The following is a 14,449-nucleotide window of genomic DNA, read 5'->3' as shown; positions in this document are numbered from 1 at the left end:
AGAAATGATATGTGGAGTTATGAAAGTTACGAAGTGAATGGGTGAGTGTCAGGGCCTCGGGTATAAATGGTCGAGGGCTGATACGTCACTAATTGGGTATCGAGGCCTCGGGTATAAATGGTCGGGGGTTGATACGCCAATATTGGACAAAGATGAGCGTCGAGGCCTCGGGTATAAATGGTCGGGGGTCGATGCGATGAGTCTTTTGAAAGGAGAACTATTGGGGCCTTGGGTATAAATGGTCAAGGGCCAATAGATTGTAAGACATCGAGGCCTCGGGTATAAATGGTCGAGGGCCGATGCTGCAGGGTCGGGGCTCTGGGTATAAATGGTCAGGGGCCGACTCTGCTCGAAGGAGTTAACTGTGGAAGGCTAGAGTAGCTGTGATAAGCGTAGAGGTACTTGAGATGTTAGGGAGACTAGAGGTTGGTAGTTAATGTGTTACTGGTTGTGGTTGTCACCGAAGTTTATAGAATGTGTCTATGTTTGAATGCATAATGTGATGAAAGGCATGACTGTGAATGTTTCATGATTTGGTTGAGCATGATGTGTGTGTGTTGATTCTTTAATAAGCATGACACGTTGTTCCTTGATAAGTATGCTGTTTGTGCGTGACCCTTCAAATAAGGGTTGCTTACTGAGTACTGTGGTTGTACTCATCCCTCTTTTTCCCCTCCAGTTCGCAGGTATCGAGCTAGCTCCTGGGATGGTGATGGCAAAAAGGAGGCTTGATCGGAAAGACCATTAGCTATGCTGTGTGCAATTAATTTCTTTTACTTAGGATAGTTGTGGCCATTTAATGTTGTAGTTGAGTTGGTAGTGGTTGGTTTTGTTTAGTTTGATTGTCTAAAGGATGTCGTAAGGTTGCCGATTCATTGTTCTTTTAGAGTATTAATTTTGTTAGCCTCTTGAACTACGGGATTGTAATCCACTGAGGATATTTATGAATACATTTGTTTAAGTTGATCGTACTTGAATTAGCTTTTGCTTCATTGCCTTTCGAGATGTTAATATTCATTTAGTGGATGGTTTATAGTTAGTAAGGTTTCCTTGAAGGGTTTGGTTAATGTGAAGTCGGTATTAAATGGTTTATCTGTATAGGATGTGAGTTTCTCTTAAAACATTGGTGTTGTTGTTCTAATTGTTCAAGCTCTCGTGAGTGTTGGAAATCAGAGTAGCGCAGCAGAAGCGCAGTAGTTTTATTGCTTAGTGTTGTTGTGAAGAAAATTCTCTTGTTTATGTGAAAATTTTAGGTAGGCTTAGTAACGGTCCCTGTTTTGAAATGGTGAAATTCCTGGGGCGTTACAGTGACAGCATCCCTCATCGGAGAGCGAATAGGCGAAAGTTGAGATCGTGACTGCTGGGAGCGGGTTTGGGCCATTGGCTCAGATTGCGAAAGGCGAGGCCGACTTCTAGATATGTCGATCCCCACAGACGGCGCCAGATGTTTGAGCCCCGGAATTGAATGAGCTCGGACACGATTTAGATCGGTATGCTCAGGACGAGCTATGGCCAACGGTCCTGCACCTTTCCCTAAACACTTCTTGAAACCTGCAAAACAAAGTTAGCACTCCGACGAGCAAGTTAGTTCTAGTCCGAGCTAACTTGCCGAGTCTACTTAGGATTGCGTACCTTGCATTTAAGGCAAAGGTTTCTATTTATAGAAACTGGGCCCGACAGGGGTTCTGACAAACCCTAAAATCGCGGTGTGTTGTCGGGTACGGAAGGGACACTGTTACGGACTTTGTATTAGCTCAGCTCGGCACTATAGGTCGTACCCTGACTGAATTGGTTAGATGTTGTTTTTACTATGTTTTAACTTTGTTTCGGACTTTTTCTCGGTCGTTTGAGTTCTAATTCATGCAAAATTCATATATGATGGTTTATGGTTAGCTTATATTGTATTTATGACATTTTAGGACCATTTGGGAGTGCAAATTAATCAAAAGAAGCAAAAAGTCGGAAAAACCTACATGGGAGGCGCCAGGCGCCTGGGAAGGCTGTAGAAAACAGTTTTTCTTCCAACTTTGCCCTGAATGAAACGCATCTTCCAATGCGTTTTGGTGGTTCCAACCGATGCATACGTGTAGAAGAAGTGTTCCACTATCAGTTTGAGCATGATTTGGTCAGTCAAAAGAGTTGGAAATGGGTGATTCACCATCGTTTTAGGATCTACCTAACCAATTCTGCACAGCTATAAATTCCAGCAGCTTCTCCACCAAATTCATCAAGCCTTGCTTCCTTCTCTTGATCATTTTTAGTGTTTCTTTGTTGCTTTCTAAGTACTTTTGAGTTGCTTTCATTAGTTGCTTTTGGTTTTTAAATCCCGAGCACTTTACATTCCTTTATTGAGCTTTGTTTTGTTTCCATTTGTACTTAGTTATTTTCTACTTATTCAAATATATAAAAATCCAGCACTTTGCTTATCTTCCCTTTGCCTTTATTTTATTTTTAGTTAAGAGAGTCGTGTTTTTGGAGGAAAGAGCACGTGACACTCCCCCTTGCTTGAAAGAGAAGGGCGAAGCTCTCAATCCCGATAAAAACTCTCCGTTAGTTAACTTTTGTTGTTCACACATGCATTCCAATTTCAACCATTTTACTTGCTGACCACTTCCCATTTTACAAAAATCACTCATTTCAACGTTCACTATTCATTAAAACTTTAGAGTTTGGAAATTATTTAGAAGTCCTTGAGGATCGATACTTGGATACTCCATCCATTTTATATTACTCTGACAGGTGTGCGCTTGCATCTATAGAATTGTTACCACGCTTAGTACGTGCGTTCAGCATAACGCCAGCCAAATTCTATAATGTTTTAGATCTGCAATAGTTGCTGTAAATTATTCATATGTATGGTACACAAATTATCTGTCTAGTGATTTTGACCTAAGTTCTTAAAATCATGGTGTTGCGCTATATTTTAAAAACAATTTGGTTTATACATACTCATATGTACCACTCATTCAATCGTGGGAATTGTCTCATCTAGACCAGAAGGTATTACATTTCCTAGCAATTTGCTTGTATGTATTTTTTAGTTTGTAACTTGATTTGAGTCGTAATTTTCTAATAATTGCATTTATTGGAGGAATGCAGTATTGAAGTGAAACATTTCTACAATGTGGAAATATATAACGGATTGAATGACCGTTTCTTATAAGAAAATACTATAGCGTTAGTGTAAAATATAGTTTTGTTGAAGGAGGTATACGTTATATCCTAACGCGAAACATGAAGATTCTTCATGTATCTGCATGTACATAGCTATCATCGATGCACCAATGAACTTTGTAAGACCTATTCAAAACATCTTATCTTATCTTTTCCATGGGATATTTAGTGGTTGACATATATTTCGATACTTTTGTTAGCTTTGTTCATGAAAAGTTTGACTGATTATTACTGATATTTTTGTCATCTTTGTTCAGCTAATGAATTCTTTAATTCCAAGATGAATCATCAAAATTCATGTAACGACTCAAGATTTCCCCCACACTTCTAGGTCACGTTAACTACCCAACTGATTAAACTTAACCCCAAACGCATGATGCCAACTCCCTATGCAACAATTATATAAAATCAAGTTCCACCTCTGGTCAATTCAATAATAAATCAATTTCATAGAATATCAATCAACAACATCCGTGGACAACCTCACGGGGCAATTTTTATTATTCAAGCTAGGCAAAACTCAATGAATGGTAGAGAACTAAGATAGACACCTATCCTGAAATAAAATCAATAACAAGTGGGAACCTCCCAATTATTCAAATACGAACAAATAGTTTATTGACCATAACATAAGGTCTTAACTAATAACTTAAGCTAAGCAAGAGTGACTAAGCAGCCTATGGTCCTCGCTCGTCATGTCTCCTCCGTCTCATCACCATGGTCGCCCACGAGTCCTTCACCTGAAACAATCATTGTAGGGGGGGGGGGTAAGTATATAAAATATACTCCATAAGTAGCCCTCACCAACAACACACACACATCATGCTCAACTAAATCATGAAACATTCATAGTCATGCCTTTCATCACATTATGCATTCAAACATAGACACGTTCCATAAAATTTGGTGACAACCACAACCAGGAACACGTTAACTACCAACCTCCAGTCTCCCTAACATCTCAAGTACCTCTACGCTTATCATAGCTATCCTAGCCTTCCACAGTTAACTCCTTCGAGTAGAGTCGGCCCCTGACCATTTTTACCCAGAGCCCCGACACTGCTGCATCGACCCTCAACCATTTTTACCCGAGGCCCCGATGACTTCACCATCTATTGGCCCTTGACCATTTTTACCCAAGGCCCCAATAGCCTTATTTCCCAAAGGACTCATCGTATCGACCCTCGACCGTTTTTACCCGAGGCCTCGATACTCAATTAGTGACGTATCAGCCCCCGACCATTTATACCCGAGGCCCTGACACTCACTCATTCATTTTCTCCAAGAATCCAACTCTCACCAGAGTCTTACTGTATACTTTCTTAAGCCGTTACCCCTGCATCTTTCAACTCACAAACACAATTCAGCATGCTTCCACAACATAAACAACATTCTAATAATGAAATAATAAACCAATCATGCTCTCATAATATAACTTTTCTTAACAACGGCTCCACAATGAGTTTCGTCGCAACAAAGCATAACCAAACAAATTTTAAACCATTGGAGTCCGACATAGTTCACCCAAAACACTTAATATCCAGCATCAATATTCACTAAGCATCACTAAGTATAATAACACACAAGGCACGCCGAACAACTCATGCATATTCAGACAACAAACATTTCCACAGCAATACTCAGCAGTTTAGCAAAGCATTAACATAACGAGAGTTATTTAGCACAATGACGTAACAAAATTAATATTAAACGCCACAAAACCAGCACATTAGAGACCATTTAACATACATTAACGCACGCACACGCCCCTTGTCTACTTACTCACAACCGCGCCCTTAAGTTTTGCGTCGACCTCACACCTAAGCACTCAAACAGAAAAATACAGCAAGTTACGTACACTATTTAGCCTTCGAAATCAATTCTAAAAGGGTTCAAATGACTCATTACCACCAAAACCGACTTCGTATAGGTGTGGGTCACCTAGATCTAGCTCGCCAAGGTGTGGGTAGCCTAAATCGAGCTTCGAACGGATGTGGGTCACCGCCAAACGTCCTAAACGCTGCTGTAACGCACAAATCCCGCCGCTGGAGTTGCTGTTCGTCGGATCGTAGCAGCAGGTCGTCGAGGTTCGCCGCGGATTTGACCCGTTCGCCGTACGCCACCGGTTCGCCCCGGATCTGACCCGTTCGCCGTGCGCCGCCGCAAGGAACGCTGTAGCGAGCGGTGCTGGTTCGTTGCAGACCGCTGGGGTTCGTGGAGGACGCTGGGTCGTTCGCCGGAGAACACGTCGCCGAAGGAAATCGCGTAGCCGCTGCTGTTCCGGTCGAAGTCGCGCCGCTGCTGCTGCTGCTGCTACGGACGTGGTCGCCGGCCGCCGCTGCTGCTGTTTCGAGGAGGCCCCGCCGCTTCCGTCGCCGCCGTGAGGTGTGGTCGCCGGTGTACAAGAAGAAGAAGAGGGGTGGGTGACGGCTAGGGCAACAAGGGAGGAGAGAAGAAGAAGATGAAGTCCTTTTTGTTTTCTTTTTCCTCTTTTCCTTTGTTTTAAAACCAACTTAACCCAATAAAGGCCCAACAAGTCCAAGCCCAAGAGAAAAGAAATCCATTCCATCTAAAAACAAGACCCACTACACGAAGTCCGGTAAATATAAATTTAATTAGAGTTTAGAGCCCGATAAATATGTATAAATTTAATTAACAATTAATTTAAAAATTAAATGAAAAATCTCCTGATTCGAGACTAACTAACCTGAGGGACTCGGGGCGTTACAATTCAAAAGACTACATACTGTGTCTTCTTACTGTAGAGATTTGGATTTTTTCCTAGATGAGCATGTCATTATGAAAAAGAAACTTCAAGTTTGTGTCATAAACCTCTATTTCCATTATTTGTCCATCCTCGAAGTGAACAATTTAAGAGCTCAGGTTTAAGCCATTGTGTGACACCTCTTTATATTAGCTATTAGTGAAGGGATGTGAATTACGGAGCGGAAACGGATTTTCGTTGCTGTTTTTCGGGATACAAAATCGAATTTTACAGAAGAAAAATACAGGGGAAATTCTACCTTTGAAGAATGTTTCTTCAACGAGTTTCTCTCGAACACCACCACTATGTCGTCCTCGCTATCCTCTTGGGTCTCGGGATCGTGCTGGTGGGAGCAACTTGTTTTGAATGTTAGGGAGAGTTAAGGGAGAGCTTGATTGAGAGAAAACTGGGAGGAGACCTTGCTATGTTCTGTATTCTGTCTTTTTTTTTCAGAACTGCAAAGAAAACAAAACAGTGACGTGGGGTAACTCCCCACGTCACACTAACCTCCCACTCCCCTGCAATTTTGCAGGGGAGTTTAATATTACTAATATTACTAATATTAATAATATATATATATTTATATAAATAATTAATATATATATATATATAATATATATATATAATAATTAAAATATAAAATTAATTTATTAATTAATCATATTAATTAATAAATAATTATTAATTATTGATTGGATCAATAATTAATATATATATATATATATATAAATCAAATAAATAATTAACACTTAATTATTTATCATAAAAATAGAATCATATTCTATAACATTTCTCACGTATAACCTATAGTTCTAATGTACATCTTATGCATATTATTTTTAACCTATAGTTTTAATATAATCTTATTCATATTAATTTTATTTGAATCTCATTCAAATAATTTCTCTCATAATATATAGTTTTAATTTATAATTAACTATATATATTATAATGTATCAATATACATATAATCCCTTATGTAATTTGAACATTTCAAATTCTTCCAAAACCTTGATCCTCGTTGTACCCGTTATGAGCTAGCAAGGGGACTTAATGGACCTACAGATCAGAAGCTCTAACGATGCGAGATTAATCGGTCAAACTCATTGACCGAGTTAATCAAGATTCGTTAACTACGGGTCATTCCACTAAAGAACCGCAGTTGCACTCTTCTCACAGCAGAACGTTTTCGTGTCCACGGATATACGACCATAAATGATGAGTCAATCCTTCACGATTGTTCGTAACTCAAGTTGGGTCAAATTACCGTTTTACCCCTGAGTTACATCTTACTCCTTAAACACCACTGCTCCTCTAATGAACAACCCGGTTATGGTCCAACCAATAACCGGAAGTCCCTCTCGACCAATGAGAGGGTGGGGTCCCTTGTTCAAGTCCCGGAGTCAGCATTTAAGGGAACACTCATCTACTCCCCTAAAGTCGGGGAGGAGTGAATTCACTCTTGTGAAGTTATGTTCCCAACTCCCCACTCGGTCTCGTCCCCAAAATGGTAGGAATGTTGAGTCGGCGACTCGAGCCACTCTTACCCATACAGATCAAAGGACGAGCCCTCACGGGCAGGAGTCCATAACTCACTCAGGATTGAGAATGAGTTGCTTGGTCATCCTAAGAAATTGCAATCTATTAGTTAACGGTGTTACACCTAAAGATTGCCTATTTCGCGGTCCGGTCTTATACAAACTCATCGTACAGGATACCCCCACTCGCATGTCTCCACACGAACGACCTGGATCGAGTCGTCTGTAACCTTTACAGAGTAGGCCGTATTCATAGTGTTGCCAAGATAAGGTACCCAGCCTTATCCATAAACTGTAACGACCCAGAATTTCCCGCACACCTCTAGGTCACATTCAACTAATTAAATTTAACCCCGACTACACCCTGCCAACTTCCTATGCAAACAAATATATAAAATCAAGTTCCAATCCTCATTAATTTAGCGATAAATCAATCTCATAGAATAACATTCAACAACATTCGTGAACCACTTCACGAGGCAAGTTTATTTCTCAATCTATATGAATCTAAATAAATGGAATAAAACTCAAATAGGCACCTATCCCGAAGTGAAAACTAACAACAAGGGAAAAATCCCACAATTATTCAAATACGAATAAACCGTCCATAACACAAGGCCTTAACAAATGACTTAAACTAAACAGGAGTAACTAAGCAGCCTATGGTCCTCACTCGTTATGTCTCCTCCGTCCCATCACCATGGTCACCCACGAGTCCTTCACCTGAAACAATCTTTGTAGAGGGGGGGTGAGCATATAAAATATACTCCGTAAGTAGCCCGCACCAACACACACACACGTCATGCTCAACTATATCAAGAAACATTCATAATCATGCTTTTCAATACATTATACATTTAAACATATACACATTTCGTAACATATTAGTGAGAACCACAACCAGGAAACATGTTAACATCCAACCCCCAGTCTCCCTCACATCACCCGTACCTCTATGCTTATCATAGTTATCCTACCTTTCCACAGCTATCTCCTTCGAGTAGAGTCGGCCCCTGACCATTTATACCCAGAGCCCGACCCTGCAGCATCGGCCCTCGACCATTTATACCCGAGGCCCCGATGACTTCACCATCTATTGGCCCTTGACCATTTATACCCAAGGCCCCAATAGTCTTTCCTCCAAAGGACTCCTCGTATCGACCCTCGACCATTTATACCTGAGGCCTCGATACTTCGTTAGTGACGTATCAGCCCCCGACCATTTATACCCGAGGCCCTGACACCCACTCTTTCATTCCTTTCAAAAATCCAACCTTCACTAGAGTCTTACTATATACTTTCTTTTACCACTAACCCTGCATCTTTCAACTCACAAGTACAGTTCAGCATGCTTTCACAACTTTATCAACTTTTTAATAACGAAATGATAACCCAATCGTGCTCAATATCCAACATCAGTATTTAACAAGTATTACTAAGGTTAATAGCTCACTAAACACGCCGAATAAAACATACATATCCAGGCAACAAACATTACCACCGCAATACTCACAGTTTAGCAAAGCAGAAAACTCACTATTTTTCATCGACCAATACCCAACACCATTCCAAGTATATCGACTACCACAACGAAAATTATTTAGCACAATGACATCACAGAATTAGCATTAATTATCACAAAAATCAGCACGTTAGAGACCATTGAGCATACATTAACACACGCACACGCCCCTTGTCTACTTACCCACAACCTCGCCCTTAAGTTTTGTGTCGACCTCACCCTAAGCACACCAAAACAGAAAATACAGCACGTTAATACGCTATTTATCCTTCAAAATTAACTCTAAAAGGGTTCGAATGACGCATTACCACCAAAACCGACTTCGTATATATGTGGATCACCTAGATCTAACTCGCCAAGGTGTGGGTAGACTAAATCGAGCTTCGAACGGATATGGGTCACCGCCAAACGTCCTAAACGCCGCTGTAACGTACCAATCCTGCCGCCGTTTCGCTGCTGTACCGCCGTCCATCGTGCACCGCTGCGAGGAGGGGCCGCGCCGCCGCTGTACTTGTCACGGAGCGCAGCCGCTGGAGCGCTGGGAGTCGCCGGCCGCCGCTGTTCGAACGCCGCCCAAGGAATCGCGCCCGGCCGTCGCTGCTGCTCGTGGAATCCGTGCGCAGAACCGCCGCGACGTCGCACAACGCCGGAGGAGGGAGGCTGGGTCTCGCGCCGCCGTTCGGAGTTGCCGCGTCGCCCTTCGGTGTTGCCGCGCCGCTGTTCGGAGTTGCAAGAAAAAGGAGCGGCTGGGTTGGGAAGAAGGAGAAGAAGAAATCGGGGGGGGGGGGGACTGCTGGGTTGAAGAAAGAAGAAGAAAAAATAGGTTTTCTTTATTTTGTTTATATTATTTTTTTTTATTCTTTCCTTTTGTTTTGTTTTAAAACCAATTTTCCCTCCATGAAAGCCGAACCATCCAAGCCCAAAGAAGAAGGAGTCCATTCCCTTAAAACAAGACCCAACATACAAAGTTCGATAAATATTAATTTAATTGAATTTTTTTTAGAGCTTGATAAATATAGATAAATTTAATTAACAATCAATTCAATATTAAATGAAAGATCTCCTGATTCAAGACCAACTAACCTGAGGGAGTCGAAGCGTTACATATACTATAGACCTTTTAGGTTATTCACGGGATGTTATCCAGTCATATATCAGGGGTATATCAAATATATACCCCGTATATCAACTATATACCCACTATATATACTGTCCCGATTACATAAAAAATAACCTTGGATGTTTAGTTTATTGGATTTTGGACAATGTAAAGTTATGATTCAACAACAAATTTATTGAATAAAACTTTATTAAATAGATATTTGTTTTTACAAAAATACAAACTACGAGTTTAGGGCAACACACCAAACAAACTCCCACTTCAACTAAACTCGAGTGGGGTGTACATTATCATAAAGCAAAGGGAAAATACAATAAACTAGGGCATACACTATACCCAATGACATTTCTCCCAGTTGCCCTAGACTAACTGTACAAAGCTCGTAAACCTAGACTTTCTAGATGGCCCTCAAACACTTTAGCCGTGAGTGCCTTTGTAAAAGGATCAGCAATATTGTGCTCTGTAGCGATCTTCGTGACAATCACATCTCCTCGCTGCACTATCTCCCCTATAAGGTGGTACTTCCTTTCGATGTGTTTGCCTCTCTTATGGCTTCGAGGTTCTTTAGAATCTGCCACAGCACCACTGTTATCACAATAAAGTGTGATGGGCAAGTTCATGTTTGGAACGACGTCCAAATCTGTCAAGAACTTTCTAAGCCAAACCGCCTCTTTTGCTGCTTCACAAGCTGCAACATACTCAGCCTCCATCGTGGAGTCTGCGATGCATCCTTGTTTGATGCTTCGCCAAACTACCGCTCCTCCGTTAAGAGTGAATACTGACCCCGACGTGGATTTCCTTGAATCCTTGTCTGTTTGGAAGTCGGAGTCAGTGTATCCTGTAAGGATCAAATCCTTAGCGCCATACACGAGCTTGTAGTCCCTCGTTCTCCTAAGATACTTGAGGATTCCCTTAACAGCAGTCTAGTGATCATATCCTGGGTTGGATTGGTACCTACTGACCATCCCTACCGCAAAGCAAATGTCAGGCCTCGTGCACAACATAGCGTACATCAGGCTGCCTACTGCTGAAACATAGGGTATACGTCTCATATCCTCAACTTCTTGAGGTGTCTTAGGACATTGTTCCTTAGACAGATGAATTCCATGCCTGAAGGGTAACAAACTTTTCTTGGAATTCTGCATCGAATATCGAACAAGCATCTTGTCGATATAAGTTGCTTGAGACAAGGCTAACGTTCTGTTCTTGCGATCCCTTAGAATTTGGATGCCAAGAACATACTGAGCTTCTCCCAAATCTTTTATTTGGAACTCAGTCGCTAGCCACTTCTTTATGTCAGTGAGGTATCCTACATCATTCCCAATGAGTAGGATATCATCCACGTACCACACTAAGAAGGCTACGGTGTTGTTGACGATCTTCTTGTATACACAAGGCTCATCAACGTATTGGTCAAAACCATAAGATTTGATCGCAGTATCGAACCTTATGTGATTACGCTTGTTTACATGCGTAAAAAGAAGGTTTTAGATGCTGTTTTTACTATGTTTTAACTTTGTTCCGGACTTTTTCTCGGTCGTTTGAGTTCCAATTCATGCAAAATTCATATATGATGGTTTGTGGTTGGCTTATATTGTATTTATGATATTTTAGGACCATTTGGGAGTGCAAATTAATCAAAAAAAGCAACAAGACGGAAAAACCTTCATTGGAGGCGCTAGACGCCTGGTATGCTGCAGAAATCCTGGTTTTCTTCCAACTTTGCCCTTAATGAAACGCATCTTCCGATGCGTTTTGGTGGTTCCAACCGATGCATACGTGTAGAAGAAGTGTTCCACTATCAGTTTGAGCATGATTTGGTCAGTCAAAGGAGTTGGAAATGGGTGATCCACCAGCGTTTTAGGATCTACCTAACCAATTCTGCACAACTATAAATTCCAGTAGCTTATCCACCAAATTCATCAAGTCGTGCTTCCTTCTCTTGATCATTCTTAGTGTTTCTTTATTGCTTTCTAAGTACTTTTGAGTTGCTTTCATTAGTTGCTTTTAGTTTTTAAATCCCGAGCACTTTTCATTCCTTTATTGAGCTTTGTTTTGTTTCCGTTGTTACTTAGTTATTTTCTATCTATTCAAATTTATAAAAATCCAGCACTTAGCTTATCTTTACTTTGCCTTTACTTTATTTTTAGTTAAGAGAATTGTGTTTTTGGAGGAAAGAGCGCGTGACACTCCCCCTTGCTTGAAAGAGAAGGGCGAAGCTCTCAATCCCGAGCAAAACTCTCCGTTAGTTAACTTTTATTTTTCACACATGCATTTCAATTTCAACCATTTTACTTGCTATATTTTCTTCAATGTCTTTCTAAATTCCTGTCTCTAGCCCGGTTATAGATAGTTAGCCTTTTATTTCTAAAAAGGGTTGCTAAGAAGTAGTGTTTTTGCTTTCCACTCATTGCTCAACATGTTTTCCCAAAAAGTTAGGGTTTAGAGAAGGCCACTGTAAGTCTTAACAAATCAATACTGAAAAGGTTGCTTATTTGCATTGTTGAGTGGTTAAACCGAGGAGAGGAGCGCCTTAGACATAAGGGTTCCGCTTAAGTAGCCTAGACATAGGACCTTAACCCGAGGTTGCGACTATTTCCATCCTAAAACTAAGATATCTCTCATAATAGACATATTAGGGAATGTCTTAGGACTTTGAACTTGCTTAGACATAAGTAAAGTGAGAAGCGTAGTCGTTAGTTTCTAAAGTAAAATGCATATTATCCTTAGCATGTCCTTGATTCTTTGTTGGCTAACTTGAAGTAAATCGGGCTAGGTTTTATTATTATAAGTCCAAATCCCAAATCCAAAACCATTATTTGTGACCACTTCCCATTTTACAAGAATCACTCATTTCAACATTCATTATTCTTTAAAACTTCAGAGTTTGGAAATTATTTAGAAGTCCTTGAGGATCGATACTTGGATACTCCATCCATTTTATATTACTCTGACAGGTGTACGCTTGCATCTATAGAATTGTTACCACGCTTAGTGCGTGCGTTCAGCATAAACACCCAGTCAAGTTTTTGGCGCCGTTGCCGGGGACTTTAGTTTTAAAATTTATTTTCAAATTCTTTTAGTTTTTATTTTTGTGAATTGTTGTTGGGTGTAAGTTCCATCCACCGTTTTTGTTCTATATTTTTGGTCGTTTATCTCACAAGGGTAAGTTAAAGTGCATGAGCACAAGATCTTTTCTTCTACCCCTTGACCATGAGATTGAGCGGACCCTTCGAAAAACTCGAAAGGAGCAAAGACTTCGAAAACAACTAGAAAAGCAAAAAGAGAGAGAAGGTGAAATTAGTCCTGAAAGTGAGGTAGAGAGTACGAGCACATCAATGGCAGATATTCCACCTCGTGATCCGGTTGATCCACCTGCTGTTAACGGTAATATGAGGGATCATGCAAGAAATGATGAATTCAACCATATCCAGATGGCGGACAACAGAGACGTGGCAATGCGAGAATATGCCGCCACGGCTTTTCAGAACTTTGATTCAGGGATAGTCAACCCTATTCCAGCCCACGCAAACTTTGAGCTTAAACCAATGATGTTCCAAATGTTGCAGACAATTCGACATTTTGGAGGGCAGGAACATGAGGATCCACATGATCATCTGAAATCATTCATTCAAATTGCAAATGCATTTCGATTAACTGGTATAACAGACGATGCTCTGAGACTAACACTTTTTCCATTTTCTTTGAAGGACCAAGCTAGAGCATGGCTCAATGCATTTCCACCGGGATCTATCACCACATGGGGGTCGTTAGTGGAGAAGTTCTTAACAAAATTCTTCCCACCTACTCGCCACGCTGATATCAGAGAGGAGATCATCTCCTTTAGACAGTATGATCGTGAACCTGTTCACGAGGCGTGGGAGAGATTTAAAGAACTAATCAGGAAATGTCCGAACCATGGCTTGCCGGCATGCATCCAGATAGAACATTTCTTTAGAGGCTTAGATCATCCTACTAAGATGATGCTAAACAATGCTGCCAACGGAGCCTTTACAAAGAAGACATTCAACGAGATAGTTGACATCCTAAATGACTTAGCTTCACATAACGAACTATGGTGTTCGCAAAGATCTAGGGCAGCACCAAAGAAGCAAGATCCAGCTGGAGTTTTGGCTCTAGAAATTGCGACCTCGATGCAAAAAGAGATGGTTACAATGAACCAGAGGCTGAAAGAGATGGCATTGGGAATAAAAAATCCATTAGCCACGCCGATACAACCTGTGCAGTCGGATTATTGCACTCCTGCCCCTGTTTGCCAAGTCAACGATCTCATTTGTTCATTTTGCAGTGAAAACCATATTTATGATAAT

General features: G+C 40.9%; 1 long non-coding RNA gene and 1 other non-coding gene across 2 annotated transcripts; both read right to left on the bottom strand.

Annotated features, from left to right (window-relative positions):
• Positions 1 to 3,689: 3,689 nt before the first annotated feature.
• On the bottom strand, positions 3,690 to 5,739 carry LOC148211368 (uncharacterized). The gene is made up of 3 exons (XR_015791039.1): positions 5,083 to 5,739; positions 4,957 to 5,001; positions 3,690 to 3,914 (listed from the first exon to the last, which is right to left on the bottom strand). It is a non-coding gene; the product is annotated as an uncharacterized LOC148211368 (long non-coding RNA).
• An 8,197-nt stretch (positions 5,740 to 13,936) lies between these two features.
• On the bottom strand, positions 13,937 to 14,043 carry LOC148211367 (small nucleolar RNA R71). Its single transcript, XR_015791159.1, has one exon. It is a non-coding gene; the product is annotated as a small nucleolar RNA R71 (small nucleolar RNA).
• Between the last annotated feature and the right edge of the window lie 406 nt (positions 14,044 to 14,449).

The sequence above is a fragment of the Momordica charantia genome (genome assembly GCF_013281855.1).
Source record: "Momordica charantia cultivar OHB3-1 chromosome 5 unlocalized genomic scaffold, Mcharantia_2.0 BLBB01000005.1, whole genome shotgun sequence".
Classification (NCBI taxonomy): Eukaryota; Viridiplantae; Streptophyta; class Magnoliopsida; order Cucurbitales; family Cucurbitaceae; genus Momordica; species Momordica charantia.
Note: the sequence above shows the minus strand (reverse complement) of the source record. Positions and strands in the feature narration are given on the sequence as shown.